This window comes from Bos javanicus, chromosome 16 (genome assembly GCF_032452875.1).
Source record: "Bos javanicus breed banteng chromosome 16, ARS-OSU_banteng_1.0, whole genome shotgun sequence".
Classification (NCBI taxonomy): domain Eukaryota; kingdom Metazoa; phylum Chordata; class Mammalia; order Artiodactyla; family Bovidae; genus Bos; species Bos javanicus.
In genome coordinates this window covers 61315137-61340776 of record NC_083883.1, presented here as the reverse complement: position 1 = coordinate 61340776, position 25640 = coordinate 61315137, and the positions used below count along the sequence as shown (strand labels likewise).

Sequence of the window (25640 nt, the reverse complement as noted above, 5' to 3'; positions counted from 1 at the left end):
CATTTCCTTCTCCAATGCATGAAAGCGAAAAGTGAAAGTGAAGTCATTCAGTCATGTCCGACTCTTCACGACCCCGTGGACTGCAGCCTATCAGGCTCCTCTGTCCAATGGGATTTTCCAGGCAAGAGTACTGGAGTGGTAAGACTGTATACTTCCTTGTAAATAATATACTGATATTCTTTCTCCAGGAAAAAGATAGTTCTATCTCTGCCATGTTCAGGACATTCCAGAAACAGTTGAAAGGACTATAGTCTATGCGAGCTATGTGTGGGAAAGGGATGAGAAGAATTGGAGTTGATCCAGTCCTTCAGTCTACCTAGCCTCTTTTCTTCTAAACGAGAAATGGAGATCTAAACAAAGTATTTTGCTTTGACTTAAGTACAGCAAATGTTTTACTTTGAGACTTTAAAATATTTTTATCAATAAGGGAATGAATTCAGATGCATAAATGGCAGTTCAATCAGCTCTGCCTCATTCCAAGCCTCTTCTTTCCCATTTTCCTGGAGTCCTCCCCTTTAGTGAGGTGGTACAGAAGTGCTGATTGGCCCTTAGATCCTGTTTACTTCAAATTCATAAAAAACCTGGGGTTGGTTCCAGGGCCAACTTCAGACTGGGGACCAATTCCATTTTAAATAAGAACCTTAATGTTCAAACTCATATACAGTGACATAACGTTTTAGCAGCTTAGGAAAGGAAATTCTAAAATGAACTCAAATTGTTCGGATTGCTGTAGAACATGAAGATTAAGTGATCTCTTGCACTATTTTCATCTTATATTATGACCTTGTTGTAGTATCTGTGAAGAAAAAAATGATAACAATTGAGATGAACTCATTTCTTTGTAATGGCTTGATAGCATTGTGAAAAGCAGAAGTTCATGGACTGTGAAACCAAACCACCTGAGTTGAACGTTAACTCTGCTACTTACTAGATGTGTGATCTTTAGGCAAATAATTTCATTTCTCTATGCCTCCATTTCCTCTGCCCATTTAACTGAGGAGTTATAAAAAAGGCACAATATTGAGCAATAAAAATACCCTTTTAAATAGGGATGGACCAGCACAACCAAACATGAATAAATAAATACACAATTTTTTTTTGAAGGGATGGAAGTGGGGGAAACAAGTCTGAATATTTACCCTGGCTTATTTTTGCCCTGTGACTGATTTATTATCCTCACATCTCCTAGTATGCAACCTAGTTCATGTGTGCCAGATGTTTCTAGAACCATATAAACTGAGCTTTATTTATGTTCTGTTTAGAATTCTGAGGCATTATTACACTCTTTGATCTATGCTGACCAAAGAAAAATGTATGTCTTCAAATGAGTGCTCTGGAAAAGTCCTCAGTAACAAATAGCTACAGATTTCTTCTATCCAAGGAGGACACCTAGAGGCTACTTTTGTGATGTGATCGCCAATCCTGAAATGCTTTCCAAATTGTTTTCTTCACAGATCCAATCACAAACCATTCATTGCAGATCCAGTAAGTCCAAATAGAACAATGAATAACTAATCTTTAAGGAGAGGAAAAAGGCGAAAATAAGTTATTTTCCAGGCACAGTAGAAGTACATTACAAGGTACAGAAGAACTCTTAAATGTGATAGTTGCGGGGAACAGTTATAAAGGACATTTGGTGAACACTTGGGAAAATTTGAGTGTTAACTAAATGTCGGGTGATGTGATTGAATTCATGATGATATTCTTAGGTGTAGTTAGGGCATTGTGTTCTTGTAGGAAAATATTTCAGTTCTTAGGAAATTCAGACTGACATTTTCAAGGGTAATGTAGAATGCCTGAAACCTAGTTTCAGATGTTTTGGCAAAAGGGAAGCGTGAGTACACATATGGAGAGAGATGAAGCAGGTGTAGCAAGATATCAACAGTTGGTGAATCTAGGTAGGGAGGAATATGGATCTTCATTATACTGTTCTTCCAATTTTTATGCACATTCATTTTCCTCCAAAAGTTTCAAATTATAATGTAGAAGCATTGAGCTAAGTCACTTAAAATAGTAACTGTAGGATGTGACATTAATACACAGAAATCTCTTGTATTCCTATACCTAACAATGAAACATTAGAAAGATAAATCATGGAAATCATCCCATTTACCATCACTTCAAAAAAGAATAAAATATTTAGGAATAAAGCTACCTAAGGAGGCAAAAGACATATTTTTAGAAAACTATAAGATACTGATGAAAGAAATAAAAAGATGAAACAAACATACGTGGAGAGACATACCATATTCTTGGATTGAAAGAATCAGTATTGTGAAAATGACTATACTACCCCAAGCAATCTATAGACTCAATGCAATCTATCAAATTACTAATGGTATTTTTCACAGAATTTGAACAAAAAATTTTACAATTTGTATGGACACACACAAAAGACCATGAATACCCAAAGCAGTCTTGAAAAAGAAAAACAGAGCTGGAGGAATCAGTTTCCCTGACTTCAAGCTGTACTACAAAACTAGTCATCAAAGCAGTTTGGTACTGTAGGCGCAAAAACAGAATTATAGATCAGTGGAACAGGATGGAAAGCCCTGAAATAAACTCATATACCTAATGGTCACCTAATCTATGAGAAAGAAGCAAGCATATACAAAGGAGAAAAGACAGTCTCTTCAGTAATTGGTGCTGGGAAAACTGAACAGCTACATATAAAAGAATAAAATCAGAACACATCCTAACATCACATGTAAAAATTAACTCAAAAGGATTAAAGACTTAAATGTAAGGCTGGATACAATAAAATTCTTAGGGGAAAATATACAAAGAACACTCTATGACATAAATTGCAGTAAAATCTTTTTTGATCTACCTCCTGAAGTAATGAAAATACAAGCAAAAATAAACAAATGGGACCCAATTAAACTTAAGAGCTTTTGTGAAGCAAGGAAAACCATAAAAAGACAAAAAGACAACCCTTAGGATGGGAGAAAAGATTTGCAAACCAAGCAACTGATAAGGGATTAATTTCCAAAATGTACAAACAGCTCCATATCAAAAAAACAAACAATCCAGTCAAAAGGTGGGAAGATCCAAATAGACATTTCTCCAAATAAGACATGAAGATGATTAAAAAGCACATGGAAACATGCTCAACAACACTATTGCTGCTGCTGCTGCTGCTGCTAAGTCGCTTCAGTCTGTTCGACTCTGTGCGACCCCACAGACGGCAGCCCACCAGGCTCCCCCGTCCCTGGGATTCTCCAGGCAAGAACACTGCAGTGGGTTGCCATTTCCTTCTCCAATGCATGAAAGTGAAAAGTCAAAGTGAAGTTGCTCAGTCGTGTGCGACTCCTAGTGACCCCATGGACTGCAGCCTACCAGGCTCCTCCATCCATGGGATTTTCCAGGTAAGAGTACTGGAGTGGGGTGCCATTGCCTTCTCCCAACAACACTATTAGAGAAATGCAAATTAAAACTATAATTAGGTATGATCTCACACCAGTCAGAATGACCATGATCAAAAAGCCTACAAACAGGGACTTCCTTAGTGGTCCAGTGGTTAAGAATCTGTCTGCCAATGCAGGGGAAGGTGGGTTTGATCCCTGGTCTGGGAAAATCCCACATGCTTCAGAGTAACTAAGCAGGTATGCTGCAACCACTTACCTGCACTGTAGAGCCCTCGAGCTGCAAATACTGAAGCCTGTGTGCCTAAAGCCTGTGCTCTGCAACAAAAGAAGCCACTGCAATGAGAAGCCTGTGTACCGCCACAAAGAGCAGGCCCCACTCCCCACAACTAGAGAAAGCCCTCACTCAGCACTGAAGACCCAGCTCAGCCAGAAAAAATTTAAATAGATAAAACATCTACAAACAATAAATGCTGGAGAGGATGTGGAGAAAAGAAAATGCTCCTACACTGTTGATGGGAAGGTAAACTAGTACAGCCACTCTGGAGGTTCCTTAAAGCACGAAAAATATATAGCTATAGCTATCATATGATCCAGTAATCTCACTCCTGGGCATATATCCAGAGAAAATCATAATTTGAAAAGACAGTGTTAGTCTCTCAGTTGTATCTGACTCTTTGTGACCCCGTGAACTGTAAGCTGCCAGGCTCTTCTGTACATGAAATTCTCCAGACAAGACTATTGGACTGAGTAGCCATTCCCTTCTCCAGGGGATCTTCCCAGCCCAGGGATCGAACCTGGGTCTGCTGCATTGTAGGCAGATTCTTTACCATATGATCCATCAAGAAGATCCCAACCTGAAAAGATACATGCACCCTAATGTTCATTGCAGCATTGTTTATAATAGCCAGGACATGAAAGAAACCTAAATGTCCCTTAAAAGAGGAATGGAAAAATAAGATGTGGTACATATGTACAATAAATTATTATTCAGCCATGAAAACAATGAAATGCTTTTTGCAGCAACATGGATAGATCTAAAGATTGTCATACTGAGAGAAATGTCAGATAGAGAAAGACAAATATCATATGATATCACTTGTGGCATTTTAAAAAAAGGCTACAAATGAACTTATTTACAAAACAGAAATAGAGTTACAGATGTAGAAAATAGACTTATGGTTCAGTTCAGTTCAGTTGAGTCGCTCAGTCGTGTCCGACTCTTGTGACCCCATGAATTGTAGCACGTCAGGCCTGGAGAATCCCATAGACAGAAGAGCCTGGTGGGCTGCAGTCCATGGGGTCGCAAAGAGTCGGACACGACTGAGCAACTTCACTTTCACTTTTCACTTTCATGCATTGGAGAAGGAAATGGCAACCCACTCCAGTGTTCTTGCCTAGAGAATCCCAGGGATGGGGGAGCCTGGTGGGCTGCCATCTATGGGGTCGCACAGAGTTGGACACAACTGAAGCGACTTAGCAGCAGCAGCAGCAGCAGCAGGCCTACCAGGGGGTAAGGGAGACAAGGGGTAAGTTGGTAGGCTGGGACTGACATATACACTCTGCTATATATAAAATAGATAACTAATAAGGACCTACTGTGGGCTTCTCAGGTGGCGCTCATGGTAAGGAATCTGTCTGCCAGTGCAGGAGACTTAAGAGACTCAAATTCTATCCCTGTGTCAGAGAGATTCCCTGGAGGAGGGCATGGCAACCCTCTCTAGTATCCTTGCCTGGAGAATCCCATGGACAGAGGATCCTGGCGGGCTACAGTCCATAGGGTCACAAAGAGTCAGGGATGACTGAATGGACTTAGCCTGTATGCATGCACACAAGGACCTACTGGTAGCATGGGGAGCACTGCTCAACACTCTGTAATGGCCTATATGGGAAAAGAATCTTAAAAAAGAGTGGAGATATATATATATATATATATATATATATATATATATCAGATTTACTTTGCTGTACACCTGAAACTAACACAACATTGTAAATCAACTATACCCCAATAAAAATTTAAAAAATAAAGAAGAGGCCAGGAAAAAAGTTAACTGAATTCATATCTTAACTTGTGACATCTCTTGTGCTGCTTTGTTCTCCTGTGTTAATATTTAACTTTTTATGTCTTAGATTCCCACTGTATTGTAACCACTCACAGGATTATCCACTGCTGTTTGTATCTCTCATAAGGGACACAGCAAATATGGATATTTGCTGATGCTAGAAAAAAAATTGATAGGAAACTTCATAGTTCCCTACTTGTGCTCTCTCTGACCTCATTTAGGGACTGGAGGATGCTTCTCTCTGCCCTTTCCCCAACCCCCAGCTTCCTCTGGCTGATTCATATTCATCTTCCAGATTTCCATTCTAGTGGAAGCCTTCCTTGCTCTGCTTCTGTGCTCTTAGGTCATTTCCTTTCTCTTAGCACTCATCACACAATATATTACAGTGTCTGTTATCTCAGCTGAATACCCCTTTAGACTATAGTTTCCCTGAGAAGGGAAATTTGTTTGCCTTTTTACAGCTGTAAACTTAGACACTGACACAGTATCTGGCATATAGCAAGAATTTAGTAAATATTTAGTGAAAGAATGGCCAATGCTAGAGTGACTGACTAGAGTCTCCTGACCAATGCAGGAGACAGGTTCAATCCCTGGGTTGGGAAGATCCCCTGGAGGAGGGCATGGCAACCCACTCCAGTATTCTTGCCTGGGAAATCCCATGGACAGAGGAGCCTGGAGGGCTATGGTCCATTGGGTCGCAAAGAATCAGACACTGCAGCGACTAAGCATGCCAGCATGTAAACTATACACATGTGTTTTATTAATTTTATATAAAATATTTTAAAATAGATTTCTATTTTATATAAAAGGGTTTAGAAAAATATAATGCATTTATTTATTATTGGAGTATAATTGCTTTACAATGTTGTGTTCGTTTCTGCTGTACCAGGAAGGGAGTCAGCTAGGTATACATATACTCCTCCTTCTAAAGCCTCTGTCTCACCCCAAATAATGCATATTAATCCTTGTTAGCTTGTTTACCATGGCTTAACTAACAGCTCAGTCTATTTTAAACTGAGTATTGATGTCTTTGGGGGAGAGGAGGTAACTTTTGATGAATTTAGAAGTTTTTGCCTTTCTCAGTCTTGATTGGTGAGACTCTCAGAGTCAGAGCTTTCACTTCCTCTTCACCACGTTTAATCTCAAATTCTTTTCTGCAAATTGTGTATATGCTCTGTTTTTGTCATTGACTTTTTTAGTCCTGCTACATGGCTCCTTTTATCTGTCTCTTATTAAAATAATCACAGTTGTTTAACTTTTTTTTTTCAGTGATGTTTAGGTCATACTGGTGTAGGTATTGTCATTGTTCATTCTCATTATCTGAATTCTTAGAGAATATGGTCACAATATACACAATACTGAAAGTTAAACTAATACTATCTTTTTTTTATTTATTTTATTTATTTTTTAAAATTTTATTTTTAAACTTTACATAACTGTATTAGTTTTGCCAAATATCAAAATGAATCCGCCACAGGTATACATGTGTTCCCCATCCTGAACCCTCCTCCCTCCTCCCTCTGGGTCGTCCCAGTGCACTAGCCCCAAGCATCCAGTATCGTGCATCGAACCTGGACTGGCATCTCGTTTCATACATGATATTTTACATGCTTCAATGCCATTCTCCAAAATCTTCCCACCCTCTCCCTCTCCCACAGAGTCCATAAGACTGTTCTATACATCAGTGTCTCTTTTGCTATCTCGTACACAGGGTTATTGTTACCATCTTTCTAAATTCCAAATATATGCGTTAGTATACTGTATTGGTGTTTTTCTTTCTGGCTTACTTCACTCTGTATAATAGACTCCAGTTTCATCCACCTCATTAGAACTGATTCAAATGTATTCTTTTTAATGGCTGAGTAATACTCCATTGTGTATATGTACCACTGCTTTCTTATCCATTCATCTGCTGATGGACATCTAGGTTGCTTCCATGTCCTGGCTATTATAAACAGTGCTGCGATGAACATTGGGGTACATGTGTCTCTTTCCCTTCTGGTTTCCTCAGTGTGTATGCCCAGCAGTGGGATTGCTGGATCATAAGGCAGTTCTACTTCCAGTTTTTTAAGGAATCTCCACACTGTTCTTCATAGTGGCTGTACTAGTTTGCATTCCCACCAACAGTGTAAGAGGGTTCCCTTTTCTCCACACCCTCTCCAGCATTTATTATTTGTAGACTTTTGGATCACAGCCATTCTGACCGGTGTGAAATGGTACCTCATAGTGGTTTTGATTTGCATTTCTCTGATAATGAGTGATGTTGAGCATTTTTTCATGTGTCTGTTAGCCATCTGTATGTCTTCTTTGGAGAAATGTCTATTTAGTTCTTTGGCCCAGTTTTTGATTGGGTCATTTATTTTTCTGAAGTTGAGCTGTAGGAGTTGCTTGTATATTTTTGAGATTAGTTGTTTGTCAGTTGCTTCATTTGCTATTATTTTCTCCCATTCTGAAGGCTGCCTTTTCACCTTGCTAATAGTTTCCTTTGATATGCAGAAGCTTTTAAGGTTAATTAGGTCCCATTTGTTTATTTTTGCTTTTATTTCCAATATTCTGGGAGGTGGGTCATAGAGGATCCTGCTGTGATGTATGTCAGAGAGTGTTTTGCCTATGTTCTCCTCTAGGAGTTTTATAGTTTCTGGTCTTACATTTAGATCTTTAATCCATTTTGAGTTTATTTTTGTGTATGGTGTTAGAAAGTATTCTAGTTTCATTCTTTTACAAGTGGTTGACCAGATTTCCCAGCACCACTTGTTAAAGAGATTGTCTTTAATCCATTGTATATTCTTGCCTCCTTTGTCAAAGATAAGGTGTCCATATGTGCGTGGATTTATCTCTGGGCTTTCTATTTTTTTCCATTGATCTATATTTCTGTCTTTGTGCCAGTACCATACTGTCTTGATAACTGTGGCTTTGTAGTAGAGCCTGAAGTCAGGTAGGTTGATTCCTCCAGTTCCATTCTTCTTTCTCAAGATTCGAGGTTTTTTGTATTTCCATACAAATTGTGAAATTATTTGTTCTAGCTCTGTGAAGAATACTGTTGGTAGCTTGATAGGGATTGCATTGAATCTATAAATTGCTTTGGGTAGTATACTCATTTTCACTATATTGATTCTTCCAATCCATGAACATGGTATATTTCTCCATCTATTAGTGTCCTCTTTGATTTCTTTCACTAGTGTTTTATAGTTTTCTATGTATAGGTCTTTAGTTTCTTTAGGTAGATATATTCCCAAGTATTTTATTCTTTCCGTTGCAATGGTGAATGGAATGGTTTCCTTAATTTCTCTTTTTGTTTTCTCATTATTAGTGTATAGGAATGCAAGGGATTTCTGTGTGTTGATTTTATATCCTGCAACTTTACTATAGTCATTGAATAGTTCTAGTAATTTTCTGGTGGAGTCTTTAGGGTTTTCTATGTAGAGGATCATGTCATCTGCAAACAGTGAGAGTTTTACTTCTTCTTTTCCAATTTGGATTCCTTTTATTTCTTTTTCTGCTCTGATTGCTGTGGCCAAAACTTCCAAAACTATGTTGAATAGTAATGGTGAAAAAGGGCACCCTTGTCTTGTTCCTGTCTTTAGAGGAAATGCTTTCAATTTTTCACCATTGAGGATAATGTTTGCTATGGGTTTGTCATATATAGCTTTTATTATGTTGAGGTATGTTCCTTCTATTCCTGCTTTCTGGAGAGTTCTTATCATAAATGGATGTTGAATTTTGTCAAAGGCTTTCTCTGCATCTATTGAGATAATCATATGGTTTTTATTTTTCAATTTGTTAATGTGGTGTATTACATTGATTGATTTGCGGATATTGAAGAATCCTTGCATCCCTGGGATAAAGCCCACTTGGTCATGGTGTGTGATCTTTTTAATGTGTTGTTGGATTCTGATTGCTAGAATTTTGTTAAGGATTTTTGCATCTATGTTCATCAGTGATATTGGCCTGTAGTTTTCTTTTTTTGTGGGATCTTTGTCAGGTTTTGGTATTAGGGTGATGGTGGCCTCATAGAATGAGTTTGGAAGTTTACCTTCTTCTGCAATTTTCTGGAAGAGTTTGAGCAGGATAGGTGTTAGCTCTTCTCTAAATTTTTGGTAGAATTCAGCTGTGAAGCCATCTGGACCTGGGCTTTTGTTTGCTGGAAGATTTTTGATTACAGTTTCAATTTCCGTGCTTGTGATGGGTCTGTTAAGATTTTCTATTTCTTCCTGGTCGAGTTTTGGAAAGTTGTAGTTTTCTAAGAATTTGTCCATTTCTTCCACGTTGTCCATTTTATTGGCATATAATTGTTGATAGTAGTCTCTTATGATCCTTTGTATTTCTGTGTTGTCTGTTGTGATCTTTCCATTTTCATTTCTAATTTTATTGATTTGATTTTTCTCCCTTTGTTTCTTGATGAGTCTGGCTAATGGTTTGTCAATTTTATTTATCCTTTCAAAGAACCAGCTTTTGGTTTTGTTGATTTTTGCTATGGTCTCTTTTGTTTCTTTTGCATTTATGTCTGCTCTAATTTTTAAGATTTCTTTCCTTCTACTAACCCTGGGGTTCTTCATTTCTTCCTTTTCTAGTTGCTTTAGGTGTAGAGTTAGGTTATTTATTTGACTTTTTTCTTGTTTCTTGAGGTGTGCCTGTATTGCTATGAACTTTCCCCTTAGGACTGCTTTTACTGTGTCCCACAGGTTTTGGGTTGTTGTGTTTTCATTTTCATTTGTTTCTATGCAAATTTTGATTTCTTTTTTGATTTCTTCTGTGATTTGTTGGTTATTCAGCAGCGTGTTATTCAGCCTCCATATGTTGGAATTTGTAATAGTTTTCCTGTAATTGAGGTCTAATCTTACTGCATTGTGGTCAGAAAAGATGCTTGGAATGATTTCTATTTTTTTGAATTTACCAAGGCTAGCTTTATGGCCCAGAATGTGATCTATCCTGGAGAAGGTTCCATGTGTGCTTGAGAAAAAGGTGAAATTCATTGTTTTGGGATGAAATGTCCTATAGATATCAATTAGGACTAACTGGTCTATTGTATCATTTAAAGTTTGTGTTTCCTTGTTAATTTTCTGTTTAGTTGATCTATCCATAGGTGTGAGTGGGGTATTAAAGTCTCCCACTATTATTGTGTTATTGTTAATTTCTCCTTTCATACTTGTTAGCATTTGTCTTACATACTGCGGTGCTCCCATGTTGGGTGCATATATATTTATAATTGTTATATCTTCTTCTTGGATTGATCCTTTGATCATTATGTAGTGACCTTCTTTGTCTCTTTTCACAGCCTTTGTTTTAAAGTCTATTTTATCTGATATGAGTATTGCTACTCCTGCTTTCTTTTGGTCCCTATTTGCATGGAAAATCTTTTTCCAGCCCTTCACTTTCAGTCTGTATGTGTCCCCTGTTTTGAGGTGGGTCTCTTGTAGACAACATATGTAGGGGTCTTGTTTTTGTATCCATTCAGCCAGTCTTTGTCTTTTGGTTGGGGCATTCAACCCATTTATGTTTAAGGTAATTACTGATAAATATGATCCTGTTGCCATTTACTTTATTGTTTTGGGTTCGAATTTATACCCCGTTTTTGTGTTTCCTGTCTAGAGAATATCCTTTAGTATTTGTTGGAGAGCTGGTTTGGTGGTGCAGAATTCTCTCAGCTTTTGCTTGTCTGAAAAGCTTTTGATTTCTCCTTCATACTTGAATGAGATCCTTGCTGGGTACAATAATCTGGGCTGTAGGTTATTTTCTCTCATCATTTTAAGTATGTCTTGCCAGTCCCTCCTGGCTTGAAGAGTCTCTATTGAAAGATCAGCTGTTATCCTTATGGGAATTCCCGTGTGTGTTATTTGTTGTTTTTCCCTTGCTGCTTTTAATATTTGTTCTTTGTGTTTGATCTTTGTTAATTTGATTAATATGTGTCTTGGGGTGTTTCGCCTTGGGTTTATCCTGTTTGGGACTCTCTGGGTTTCTTGGACTTGGGTGATTATTTCCTTCCCCATTTTAGGGAAGTTTTCAACTATTATCTCCTCAAGTATTTTCTCATGGTCTTTCTTTTTGTCTTCTTCTTCTGGGACCCCTATGATTCGAATGTTGTAGCATTTAATATTGTCTTGGAGGAATCTGAGATTGTCCTCATTTCTTTTAATTCGTTTTTCTTTTATCCTCTCTGATTCATTTATTTCTACCATTCTATCTTCTAATTCACTAATCCTATCTTCTGCCTCTGTTATTCTACTATTTGTTGCCTCCAGAGTGTTTTTTATTTCATTTATTGCATTATTCATTATATATTGACTCTTTTTTATTTCTTCTAGGTCCTTGTTAAACCTTTCTTGCACCTTCTCAATCCTTGTCTCCAGGCTATTTATCTGTGATTCCATTTTAATTTCAAGATTTTGGATCACTTTCACTATCATTATTCAGAATTCTTTATCAGGTAGATTCCCTATCTCTTCCTCTTTTGTTTGGTTTGGTGGGCATTTATCCTGTTCCTTTATCTGCTGGGTATTCCTCTGTCTCTTCATCTTGTTTAAAGTGCTGATTTTGGGGTGTCCTTTCTGTATTCTGGCAGTTTGTGGAGTTCTCTTTATTGTGGCGTTTCCTCGCTGTGTGTGGGTTTGTACAGGTGGCTTGTCAAGGTTTCCTGGTTAGGGAAGCTTGTGTCAGTGTTCTGGTGGGTGGAGCTGTATTTCTTCTCTCTGGAGTGTAATGAAATGTCCAGTAATGAGTTATGAGATGTCTATGGTTTTGGGGTGACTTTGGGCAGCCTGTATCTTGAAGCTCAGGGCTGTGTTCCTCTGTTGCTGGAGAATTTGCTTGGTGTGTCTTGCCCTAGAACTTGTTAGGCCTTGTGTGGTGCTTGGTTTCAGTGTCAGTATGGAGGCGTTTGATGAGCTCCTGTCAATTAATGTTCCTTGGAGTCAGGAGTTCCCTGGAGTCAGGGTTAGGACTTAAGCCTCCTGCTTCCAGTTATTGGTCTTATTTTTACAGTAGTTTCAAAACTTCTCCTTCTATACAGCACCATTGATAAAACATCTACATTAAAGATGAAAAGTTTCTCTATTGTGAGGGTCACTCAGAGAGGTTCACAGTGTAACATGGAGAAGAGAAGAGGGAGGAGGGAGTTAGAGGTGACCCAAATGAGATGAGGTGGAATCAATAATGGAGAGAGTGGGCTAGCCAGTAGTCACTTCCTTATGTACACTCCACAACTGGACCACTCAGAGATGCTCACAGAGTTATACAGAGAAGAGAAGAAGGAGGAAGAAGACAGAGGTGGCCATAAGGATAAAAGGGGGGAATGAAAAGGGGGGAGACAGATCCAGCCAGTAATCAGTTCCCTAAGTGTTCTCCACCATCTGGAACACACAGAAATTCACAGAGTTGGGTAGAGTAGAGAGGGGTTAGGGAGGAGACACAGGCGACCTGGTGGAGAAAAAGGAGAGTCCAAAGGGAGAGAGAGCAGTCAAGCCAGTAATCTCGCTCCCTAGTGAAAAATGGGTCCTGAAGATTGGGTTCTTAAAGGTACAAAATTGGTAACAAATACATAAAAGCAAAAATTAAAAATCTAGAGTAGAGTTTGGAATTTCAAAAATACGGTGTTAAAGAAAAGAAGAAGGAAAAGAAAGAGAGAAAAACGAACAAAGAAAAACAAACAAGGTCACGAAAATTATAAAGAAAATACAGGTACAAAATTGATAACTAATACCAAAAAGCAAAAATTAAAAATCTAGAGTAGAGTTTGGAATTTCAAAAATACAATGTTAAAAAAAAAGGAAGAAGAAAAATAAATAGAGAAAACAAACAAACAAAAAACAAACAATGTCGCAAAAATTATAAAGAAAATACAGGTACAGAATTGATATCAAATACCAAAAAGCATAAATTAGAAATCTAGAGTAGAGTTTGGAATTTCAGGTATACAATGTTATATAAAAGAAGAGAAAGAAACAGAGGAAAAAAAAAAGTCACAGAAATTATAAAAAAACTATAGGTACAAAATTGATAACATATACCAAAAAGCTAAAATTAAAAATCTGGAGTAGAGTTTGGAATTTCAAAAATACAATGTTAAAGAAAAGAAGAAAAACAAACAAACAAACAAAACAAAAAAACAAGGTCCAAAAATCATAAAATATATATATATGAAGTTTGCTGAAGAAGAAAAAAAATAGGTTGTTTTTTTTTTTTTTTTGCAAAGTAATATGTTATAAAAGTGAAAATTGAAGGAACAATAGAGGACTTAAAAAAATTTTTTTTTTAATTAAAAAAAAAAAAGAAAGAATGATCGTAAAAATAGTAAAAATATATCTAGGACTTTCTCTGGTTTTGTTGTGAGTATTGTGGGTTCAGTTCATTTTTGGCTAGTTCCTTGGTCCGACTTATATTTCTCAAGATCTATAGGCCCCTTCCTATGTAGTCCATAGTAACCATGGGGTTTTAATCTATTGCCTGTAGTTTCCAAGGCGTTTCCCTCTGTTATAGCTTCTTCTGTTTGCTGGTCTCTTCAGTGTCTGGTTTCCGCCCTGACACAAAGGGGACGGTGGAGGACACTTTTTTTTTTTTTTAGGCTCACTTGTTCAGTCGCGCTGTGGGGAGGAGGGAGGGATGCTGCAAACAAATAACACTGGCGTGGGCTCGCAGTGCCTCAGCCACACTGGGTCTGCCCCCGCTCACGGCACGTGTAGCCTCCCTGCCCACACTGCTCGGGCTCTAGGTTGTTCCGCCGGGAACAATCCGAGGCCGGCCCTGGGCTGCATGTACCTCCCAGGTCCAAGCCGCTCAGGTTCAGGCACTCGGGTAGTCCTCAGAGGCGCAGACTCAGTTGGGCCTGCGTTTTGTGCTCTTCCCAGGTCTGAGCAGCTCAGGTGATGAGGTATTTGGCGAGCGCCAATGCTGCGACTTATCACCTTCCCGCCACTCAGTTATCTGGGTGTAAAACCGGCGCACCTTCTCAGGCAGATGTTGACTGTCCAGAAACCCAAGAAGTTTTAGTTAGCAAAGAAGCCTGCTTACAGTTTTATAGATAATGTCTCTCTGGGGCTACAATTGCCCCCTTCCGGCTCTGGCTGCCTGTCACCGGAGGGGGAAGGTCTGCAGCCGGCTATCTCTGTTCAGTCCTTTGTTCCGTGTGCGGGCCTGGCGGTGTCTCAGGTTAGGGCTGGCTTTTTGCCAGGTAGATATCCCGCAGTCTGGTTTGCTAGCCCAAATTATTTCGCTCAGATAGCGCTCAGGGTATTCTGGCCAGATTCTTACTCTAAGCGATGCAGCCCGCGCCGCGCCTCCCTGCCCAGCCCCCGCTTGCTAATGGCGTGTGCAGGCGTCTGTGCTGCTTCTCCACTGGGGGAGTTACCGTAGGGCTTGCAATCTGCGAGTTTTAATTGTTTATTTATTTTTTCTCCCTGTTATGTTGCCCTCTGTGCTTCCAAAGCTCGGCACAGATTCGGCAGTGAGAAGGTTTCCTGGTGTTTGGAAACTTCTCTCTTTTTAAGACTCCCTTCCGGGGCCGGAACTCCGTCCCTCCCTCTTTTGTCTCTTTTTTTTTTTTTGTCTTTTATATTTTTTCCTACCTCCTTTCGAAGAGTTGGGTTGCTTTTCTGGGTGCCTGATGTCCTCTGCCGGCATTCAGAAGTTGTTTTGTGGAATTTACTCGATGTTTAAATGCTCTTTTGATGAATTTGTGGGAGAGAAAGTGTTCTCCCCGTCCTACTCCTCCGCCACCTTGGTTCCTCCCCCCCAAACTATCTTGATACTATCTTGATACGAAGCATAATAAGCACAGCCAAAAGTGAATGGTTACAAGGCTTTTAAATTGCCCACTTAAATTGCATCAGAGTAAGGCAACAATGCTTCTGGGCAGGAAAGCTATGACAAACCTAGACAGTGTGTTGAAAAGCACAGACATTACTTTGCCAACAAAGGTCCATATAGTCAAGGCTATGGTCATCCCAGTGGTCATTATGGTTGTGAGAGCTGGACTGTAAAGAAGGCAGAATGCCAAGGAACTGATGCCTGCCAACTGTGGTGCTGGAGAAAACTCCTGAAAGTCCTTTGCACAGCAAGGAGATCAAACCAATCTTAAGGAAAATCAACCCTGAATACTTGTTGGAAGGACTAATGCTGAAGCTGAAGCTCCAGTATTTTGGTCATCTGATGTGAATAGCAAACTCATTGGAAAAGTCCCTGATCCTGGGGAAGATTGAGGGCAGAAGGAGAAGAGGGTGTCAGAGGATGAGATGGCTGGATTGCATTACTGATACAATGGACATGAACTTGGGCAAACTTCAGGAGATGGTGAGGGACAGGGAGGCCTGGTATGCTGCAGTCCATGGGGTCACAAAGAGCTGGACACGACTGGGCAACTGACTGACTGAACAACAACAAAGCAAAATGAATGATCCTTACTGTGAACTGGTAATCAGTGCTGCAAATATCAGCCTAGGAGTAAAAACAGCCATCAGTGACTACATAGATGGGGTAATTCGTGTTGGAGCCATTTGACACTAAAACAGTCTTGCTTTCAGTATCTGTTTCCATCCTATGGAGGAGTTTCCTATTTAGTGGGATTTTTCAGTGCTACAACTCCAACAACCTAGGAAGGTTGATCTCTCTAGTTCTGGCAGCAATCCCTAAAATGTCAAGAGAGACATAAGAGATTGGCAATGCTCAATTTTCAGAAATATATTCCTCTGAGACTATAATCAATTCCTAACTAATAGATGGAGCTTCCCTGCTGGCTCAGTGGAAAAGAATCCATCTGCCAATGCAGGATATGCAGGTTTGATCCCTGGGTTGGGAAGATTGCTGGAGTAGGAAATGACAACCCACTCCAATATTCTTGCCTGGGAAATCCCATGGACAGAAAAGCCTGGTGGGCTACAGTCCATGGAGTGGCAAAAGAGACATGACTTAGCAATTAAACAACAATAACTGATAGATAACTTATCAGTATACATCCCAAAAAAGCAGTATTCACTGAAGACAGCCATTGTTCACTGTTTTTACAATTCTAATATACTGTTGTCCATTTTATTTTATTATCATTTTTTAAATAAATTATTTTTATTTATTTATTTGGCTGTGCTGGGTGGGTCTTAGTACACAGGGTCTTTTGTCTTTGTTACTAATACAACACTGTAAATCAACTATACTCCAATAAAATTAAAATATAAGAAAGGAAAAAATAAAGTACCCTTGTTTCTTTTCTTGATAAGGTTATTAGTCAATGAAGTTAACTTCATAGACCTATATATTTTTTTTGGTAAAGCACTGAAACTTTCGACTGAAAAAAATTCGCAACCTAAAAACTGAGAATATGCTTCACTCGATGACATTAATTGAGGACTCTAGCTTGGGAAATCAGCCTCTCAGACAGCTTTGATGACTCTCCCAAAGAGGTAAGGGAGGAGCCAAGATATACAGGAAATTTTGCGGAAAAAAATGTAGTCAAACATTAAAAGATTACTGCTAATCACATAGGAAAAACAGACATATCAGGTTAATGAGTGTGGGCTTTTTCTATGTATGCAAGAGTCTTGGCTTGTTAAAATTATTCCTTTGATATGGATCTTAACAATCTAGGGCCAGTTTTCTGTATTTCTTCCTCTCAGGAAGAAATACCCCTCAGGGTACACCTTTGGGTATGGTTGCAGTGACTGATGGCTTTATGGCCACAATATTCTCTTTGTTTACTGAAACGGTAGGCAACATTCTCTGTCCATCGAACTATTTGAGAGTAAGTCGCTGATGCAATGTGCCATTTTTCCTTAGATGTGTCATTATTCCCTAGTATATGCATGTGTGCAAAATTGCTTCAGTCATGTCTGACTCTTTGCGACTCTATGGTCTGTAGCCCGCCAGGCTTTACTGTCCATGGGATTCTCCAGGCAAGAATACTGGAGTGGGTTGCCATGCCCTCCTCCAGGGGATCTTCCAAAACCAGGGATGGAACCCGCATCTCTACGTCTTCTGCATTGGCAGACTTGTTCTTCACCACTAGCACCACCTGGGAAGCCCATTCCTTAGTATATTCGTGTGCATTTCCTATAAACATTCTCCTATGTAATCACAATACAACTATCAAAATCAGAAAATTAACACTCGTGCATAGGGATCTTCTATTTCAGAAGCTATTGAAGTTTTGCCAAATGTTCCTTAGAATAAACAGAGCAATCCAAGATGATATTGTCTTTAGATTGTGATGCCTCTTTCTTCTCTTATTCTGAAATAGTCTTTCCTTGATTTTCATGATGCATTTTTGCAGATTAAAGAATGTAGAATGTCTCACATTTTGGAATTTCAATGTTTCCTCAGTCAAACTCATTTTTGGTAGGAATATCCATGTTCTCTATTTGTAACCTGTCAGCGGGAGCAGGATTCTGATTAGTTATGGTGATGTTATTTTATTTTGATCACTTCATTAAGATGGTATCTGTTTTCTCCATTGTAGTGTGTCTTTATTAATAATTACTTATTAATAAGTGTTTTGTAGGGAGATTCTTGAGAATGTATATAACTCATGATGTCAAACTTTCAAATTATTTATCTATTAATTAATGTAAATATGGACTTACGGCTTCTTATTTTATTCAATAGTTTTCTCCATTTCCTTATCTCTAACATCCTTCTCGAATAGTGAGCAACCTGGCTCTCATTATCTTGAATGTATTTACTTTTTTCATAATGATTTATTTTGATGCTCAAATTTTCCAGGTTTGTAAATGAGAGCCCATTCACACCAACCCTTGTGTTCTTTCAACATGCCTCACTTTCTCTGAGCATTGCCTTCTGGCATAGATCTAGAGTCATCTATTTTCCTGCCCCAGGCTTGTTTCAGACCATTTTCTTAGGAACTCTGGTTCTTTTTAGTAGAGACTGGTGTTTAGAAGCCAAGATCTAGGTACGAGATGTGCTATTGCTATTGGGGTGTTTCTGATCTCAAATCTTTTCATGGTCAGAGTAGGGAATATTATATATTTTAAATTATATATCATATTTCATAATTACTAGTAAATACAGATTTACATTTCAATCTATGTAGATAGAAAAACCATGAATACACCCAGAGCTGGCATCATGGGTATGAGACCTGTGTGGTTGCACTGAACCCCATACTTAGAAACACAGCTGAAACTTGGTTTAAAACTCTGCTTTCACCATCTTGAAATTTTAAATTTTGAACAAGGAACCCTCCATCTCCATTTTGCACAGGGCCCTACAAATTAAGTAGTCAGTTCTGAATACACAAAAACCTTCCAGTATAGTGTAACACCATAGGGTTCCTTTTAATTTTTCTCTTTCTGTATTTGTAACTCCTTCCCCTGGTAGTGAGAAACCTGGTTGACATTCTGAATAAATTATAAATTTACTTATTTGATTATGCCCCTTGTATGTAACTAATCTCCCATGACTGCTGCTTCCTCCCTTATGTGGATACTCTCCTCATAGCATTTAGACTCTGACACCCCAGGCTGAGTTACCCCTTCCACATGGTTGCACTTCTCACAATATTCAGGTTCTGACAGTTCATGCAAGATTGTTTCTCCATGGAGACACCCTGCTCAACCTACTTGGGCTCTGACACTCCCTCTCCCCACTGGCTGGCTGTCTTCCCAACATGAATTCTTCTTCACCCTCCCGGGGCTCTGACAGCTCAGAATGAGCTCTGGAGGTACAGTTTTTATACAAAGAAACAAATGGATATAGACTAGACTAGAGAATATGAGTATATCATAAGAGTATATATTGTTTCCTGAAATGTTTAAATTTCAGTCATATACCAATGTGTGAGTATGTGAACATACATCCATGTATGTGTGTGTATCACTGGATTGTAATGTAAAATATATGCTTTTACTATGGAGCAGGGTAAAATAAAATTCAAAACCACTGATACATGCAGTATGATTCCAATTTTGCTTTAAAAAAATGGAATCCACCCACACACACAAAATAAAAACATTATAGCACAGGGTGCCCACCCTAGGACACTCTGTGATGACCCAGAGGGGCAGGATGGGCAGGGAAGGAGGGTGGGCAGGGGAGGGAGGCTTAAGAGAGAGGGGATATGTGTATATATATAGTTATGACTGATTCTCAATATTGTATGCAGAAGCCAATACACCACTGTAAAGCAATTATCCTTCAATTTTTAAAAAAGTAACAATATGAGGTGATGGATGTGTTAACTTTATTGTGGTAATCATTTCACAGTATATATGTATATCAAATCATGTTGCATGCCTTAACCTTGTGTAATGTTATATGCCAATTATATTTCAATAAAGCTGGAGGAAAAAAGTGAACCAACTGTTAGCAATTGAAGGAAGGCTTAAAGGACAACTTTGAGTTTTTAATCTATGTTCTGTATAACTCTAATTCTTAGGACAGAAGAAGTTATTATTTATTTTAAAGATAAAACTAACAAAAACATACATGTATGTGGTGTATCTATGCACAGAAAATTGAAAAGAAAAACATCAAAATATTTATCTTTTTGGTGTTATAGACATGGTACTATAGGCAATATTTGGTATTATAGACAACATGGTGGATTATAGACAACCTTTGTATTTTTCTGTATCATTTTCCACATTTTCGAAATCTCTTGAAATGAGAATTTATTACTCTGGTAGTTTTCCATTTACATTTTCAAAAGAAATGTACTTGATAAATTATTTGTAGGAAAGATAGAAAGTAGAGATTTCTAACGGAGAAGGCAATGGCACCGCACTCCAGTACTCTTGCCTGGAAAATCCCATGGTTGGAGGAGCCTGGTAGGCTATGGTCCATGGAGTTGCTAAGAGTTGGACACGAATGAGAGACTTCACTTTCACTTTTCACTTTCATGCATTGGAGAAGGAAATGGCAACCCACTCCAGTGTTTTTGCCTGGAGAATCCCAGGGACGGGGGAGCCTGGTGGGCTGCCGTCTCTGGGGTCCCACAGAGTTGGACACGACTGAAGCGACTTAGCAGCAGCAGCAGAGATTTCTAATGTTCTATTTTACTTAAAGGCCACTTTGCATAAACCAGACACTGTACTAGAAGCTGGGATACACTGGTAAATGAGACCAACCTCTGCCCTCATGGAGCTGAGAATCTAGTGAGGAAGACAGCTACTAGACAAGTAATTACAATAATGGGGGATAAGTGTTGGTAGTGGGTAATGAATTGCTTTGGAAGTGCATAGGATTTTGAAGGCAAGATAATCTAACCTAGATTAGGGGTTGGGAAGTCTTCCCAGGGGAAGACTTGGGCTAAGAGACAAGTAGGACTTAGCCAGTCAACCTGAAAAAAGTACTACATTTTAGGCAGAGGGAACATTGAGAAATAAACTCAGCTTGCTTCTTTTGCAGAAAGCAGAGTCACGAGAGATACAGTTAGGAAGCTGGAGAAGAAACAAGGAAGCTAAGGAAAGTCTGTCAAGCCCTCTTATGGAAAACCTGTGAAAAGATCTTTGCAGCTTCTTCATCTGCACTTGCAGCCTTTCTACATAGCTCAGGGGAAAATACAGTAGTTTTGAAGTCAATAATCACTTATTCACTAAAGGAAGACACTTGTGTGTACAATAAAGGATGGCATTTCTATGAAATTGTCAGCTTTTTTTAAAAAAAAGTCTTCATTTATTGCTAAAAGTTTATTATCAGTCACTTCAAAACATTAACATGTTGCGAAAGATCCTTTTTTTTTTTTTTTTAACATGTTGGGAAAGATCCTAATGGAGTATCATTTACCTGCTTTATAGACGTCATTTTCCAGCGTACCATTTATGTATGAGTGTGCATTTCTTCTCAGTCATGTCCAACTCTTTGCAGTCACATGGACTATAGACCATGAGGCTACTCTGTCCATGGGATTTTCCAGGCAAGAACACTGGAGTAGGTTGCCATTTCCTCCTCCAGGGGATCTTCCCAACCCAGGGATAGAGCCCTTGTGTCTCATACACTGGCAGGCAGATTCTTGGCAGGCCCATGTATGAATGATATACATTAAATAAATAAGATTGAAGCACAGCATTTGTATTGGCTGTATTGATTAGGGTCACAACAACAACAAAAAATCTCAAACTAGCATTAGCAAAAAATGGATTATAAATATAAATGCTTGCTTTTCACTCTGCTTATCAATTCCCTGTTCTTTTCTGCTCCAAATGAGGGGAAACATGGATGCCAAAACATCTTGCACATTACATCTCACAGTCCAAGTTCTCAAAGAAAGGTTGCTGCTGCTGCTGCTGCTGCTGCTGCTAAGTCGCTTCAGTCGTGTCTGACTCTGTGGGACCCCAGAGACGGCAGCCCACCAGGGTCTCCCGTCCCTGGGATTCTCCAGGCAAGAACACTGCAGTGGGTTGCCAGTTCATTCTCCAATGCATGAAAATGAAAAGTGAAAGTGAAGTCGCTCAGTTGTGTCCGACTCTCAGTGGCCCCATGGACTGCAGCCCTCCAGGCTCCTCCATCCATGGGATTTTTCAGACAAGAGTACTGGAGTGGGGTGCCATTGCCTTCTCCCAAGGAAAGGCTAGCCCCTCTCAATTTCAATTCCAAAATGTTCGGGGAAAGATTGTAATTGGCCACGCTTGGGTCAACTGATCATCCCAAGACCAATCATTTTGGCTGGGGGTGAAGAGTGAAGCAATTTTGTTTTATTCTGAGAGATTCACATATATTAACTCCTCATACAACCTCTGAAGGTATACATTAATATTAACCTCATATTATAGATAAGGAAATAGAGCGAGGAGTCTTCAGAAGGAAGGCATCAGTTCAGTTCAGTTCAGTTCAGTCTCTCAGTTGTGTCCGACTCTTTGCGACCCCATGAATCGCAGCACACCAGGCCTCCCTGTCCATCACCAACTCCTGGAGTTCACCCAAACTCATGTCCATCAAGTTGGTGATGCCATCCAGCCATCTCATCCTCTGTCGTCCCCTTCTCCTTCTGCCCAATCCCTCCCAGCATCAGAGTCTTTGCCAATGAGTCAACTCTTCCCATGAGGTGGCCAAAGCATCAGTCCTTCTAAAGAACACCCAGGACTGATCCCCTTTAGAATGGACTGGTTGGATCTCCCTGCAGTCCAAGGGACTCTCAAGAGTCTTCTCCAACACCACAGTTCAAAAGCATCAATTCTTCGGTGCTCAGCTTTCTTCACAGTCCAACTCTCACATCCATACATGACCACTGGAAAATCTATAGCCTTGACTATAGCCTAGACAGACCTTTGTTGGCAAAGTAATGTCTCTGCTTTTGAATATGCTATCTAGGTTGGTCATAACTTTCCTTCCAAGGAGTAAGCATCTTTTAATTTCACAGCTGCAGTCACCATCTGCAGTGATTTTGGAGCCCAAGAAAATAAAGTCTGACACTGTTTCCACTGTTTCCCCATCTATTTCCCATGAAGTGATGGGACCAGATGCCATGATCTTTGTTTTCTGAATGTTGAGCTTTAAGCCAACTTTTTCACTCTCCTCTTTCACTTTCATCAAGAGGCTTTTTAGTTCCTCTTCACTTTCTGCCATAAGGGTGGTGTCATCTGCATATCTGAGGTTATTGATATTTCTCCCAGCAATCTTGATTCCCGCTTGTGCTTCTTCCAGCCCTGCGTTTCTCATGATGTATTCTGCATATAAGTTAAATAAGCAGGGTGACAATATACAGCCTTGACGTATTCCTTTTCCTATTTGGAACCAGTCTGTTGTTCCATGTCCAGTTCTAACTGTTGCTTCCTGACCTGCATATAGGTTTCTCAAGAGGCAGGTCAGGTGGTCTGGTATTCCCATCTCTTGAAGAATTTTCCAGTTTATTGTGATCCACACAGTCAAAGGCTTTGGCATAGTCAATAAAGCAGAAATAGATGTTTTTCTGGAACTCTCTTGCTTTTTCCATGATCCAGCAGATGTTGGCAATTTGATCTCTGGTTCCTCTGCCTTTTCTAAAACCAACTTGAACATCAGGAAGTTCACGGTTCACATATTGCCGAAGTCTGGCTTGGACAATTTTGAGCATTACTTTATTAGCGTGTGAAGGAAGGCATACATCATAGCAAATGCTGAAGTTAGCCCAAACAAACTGGTAGCACTTCTGGTACCCCCCACCCACCATTTCCTTTCTGACAATTCTTCCCATTACCCATCCAGAGAAACTTTCAGGATATTCTGCGTCTTGCTGTTTTTTTCTTTTTTTTCCCAGATAAACTTTGGAGATCTTTTTAAGCACTGTGTACCAATTTCATTGTTTGTTTGTTTTTTTTCACCCACTGTTTAGTATTACATTAACTATTTCTATGTTGATGAACAGTTACTCTGGGTTCAATTTTTCACAATTAAAAACAATACTGTGACGATACTTGAACATGTATTTTTGTGTAATTTTTAGGAATTGCTGGGTAAAAGAATATATAAATTGTATACACAGTATGTATACTGTTTTTAGGAACCAAGTATATGTATTGACAGGTACTGTTTCAAAAATGGGTTTCAATTTACACACGGCCCAGTTTGTCCTTCATACTAACCTCAACAACTCTAAACAGGTAACTTGTAAATCCTGGGGCATAGATAGGGGTTAATGTGGGCTCAGAGAAGGGACATCTATTCTAGTGTGTCAGTTAAGGCTTCTAGGAGGAAGTGACTCCTAGGCTGAGATGGGATGATGCTAGGTGCCAAGGAACACCAAAAATTACTAGGAAATCATGAGAAGCTACGACAGAGGCAGAGAACAGATTCTCCCTCATAGTCTTCAGAAGAAACCAACCCTGCCGACATCTTGATCTCGGACTTTTAACCTCAAGAACCATGACAATAAAATACTGTTAAGTCATCCTTTGGTACTTTGCTACAACAGTCTTAACCTCATTCTCCAGTAGATTAGATTGTTTACATTAGTTTGCTAAGACTTTGCCCTAACAAAGTACCACAGAATGGGTTAGTTAACAGATATTTATTTTCTCAATCTTCTGGAGGCTGGAAGTCTGAGATCAAGGTGTCAGTAGGATTGGGGCTTTTTCTTATTCTTTACAAAAAACTTTTTTGTTGTTGTTGTTGTGCTGTGTGCCATGGGGGATCCCAGTTCCCTGACCAGGGATCAAACCCATGCCAGCTGCATGGGAAGCATGGAGTGTCAACCGCTGGACCACCAGGGAAGTCCCAGGGTTGGTTTCTTCTGAGACCTCTGTTTGGTTTGTGAATGGCTATTAAGAAATGAAATATTTCCTGCCATATCAGTAATCAGGGATGTCACAGTCATCAGCAATTGCAGCCCTCCAGTGTGAGACACTCAGGAAGGAAAGAATACCTGCCATTTAGCAGCCATCAGACTGCAGCCACTCCCTCTGGTGAGCCCTGAGGAAACTCAGGATGTGAAAACACAGGATATTGGCCTCAGATAGCTAAGGTGCATGTCAAAGGAATGATTTCAGTGAGCCCCGCCTCTTGCATCTTCCCATACATAGGAAAGCGCTAAATTCCCTAACTTGGGAAATCTGATTTTCTTTAATTTACAAAAATCTTTTGATTTTCATACTACCTGCGCTTTGTTGCAAAGCTTCTATATATCCTGGCTCCCCTCCCCTCTCACCTCTTCAATGCAATTCTTTCAGGGTTACTGGAGATGCTGCCTCTCAGGCTTGAAGTCCTAAAAATTCCCACCAAATAACTCTCAACTTTTGTGTTGTGAATATTTTTTTAAGTCTACACTGTCTTCTCCCTGTGTCTTCACATACTCTTGCATTTGTGTGTCTGTATTCAAACTTCCTCTTGTAAGGACATCAGCCATATTGAGTTAGGACCCACCCTTAGGGCTTCATTTTGAGTTGTTAACCTCTTTAAAGACCCTATCCTGAACCTTTGGCTCAATGGTAAAGAATAAGCCTGCCAATGCAGGAGACATAGGTTTGATCCCTGATCCAGGAAGATCCCATATGCCATGGAGCAACTAAGCCTGTGTGCTACAACTACTGAGCCTGTACTCCAGAACCCAGGAACCCCAACAACTGAAGCCCATGTGCCTTAGAACCCATGCTCCACAACAAGAGAAACCATTTCAATGAGAAGCCTGCACACCACAACTTGAGAGTGGCCCCCACTTTCCGCATCTAGAGAAAAGCCTGTACAGCAATGAAGACCTAGCACAGCTATAAATAAATAAATAAAAAGTGTTCTGACCCTACCCTCAAATACAGTCACTCCGTGAGGCACTGGGGGTAGGGCTTTAACATATGAATAGGGAGGG

The 25640-nt window shown here is 39.5% G+C and overlaps 1 long non-coding RNA gene across 1 annotated transcript; it reads left to right on the top strand.

The window, feature by feature from the left end:
* The first annotated feature begins 911 nt into the window (after positions 1-911).
* LOC133228038 (uncharacterized) lies at positions 912-21009 on the top strand. Its single transcript, XR_009730036.1, has 2 exons — positions 912-1485; positions 20774-21009. It is a non-coding gene; the product is annotated as an uncharacterized LOC133228038 (long non-coding RNA).
* The last annotated feature ends 4631 nt before the right edge of the window (positions 21010-25640 follow it).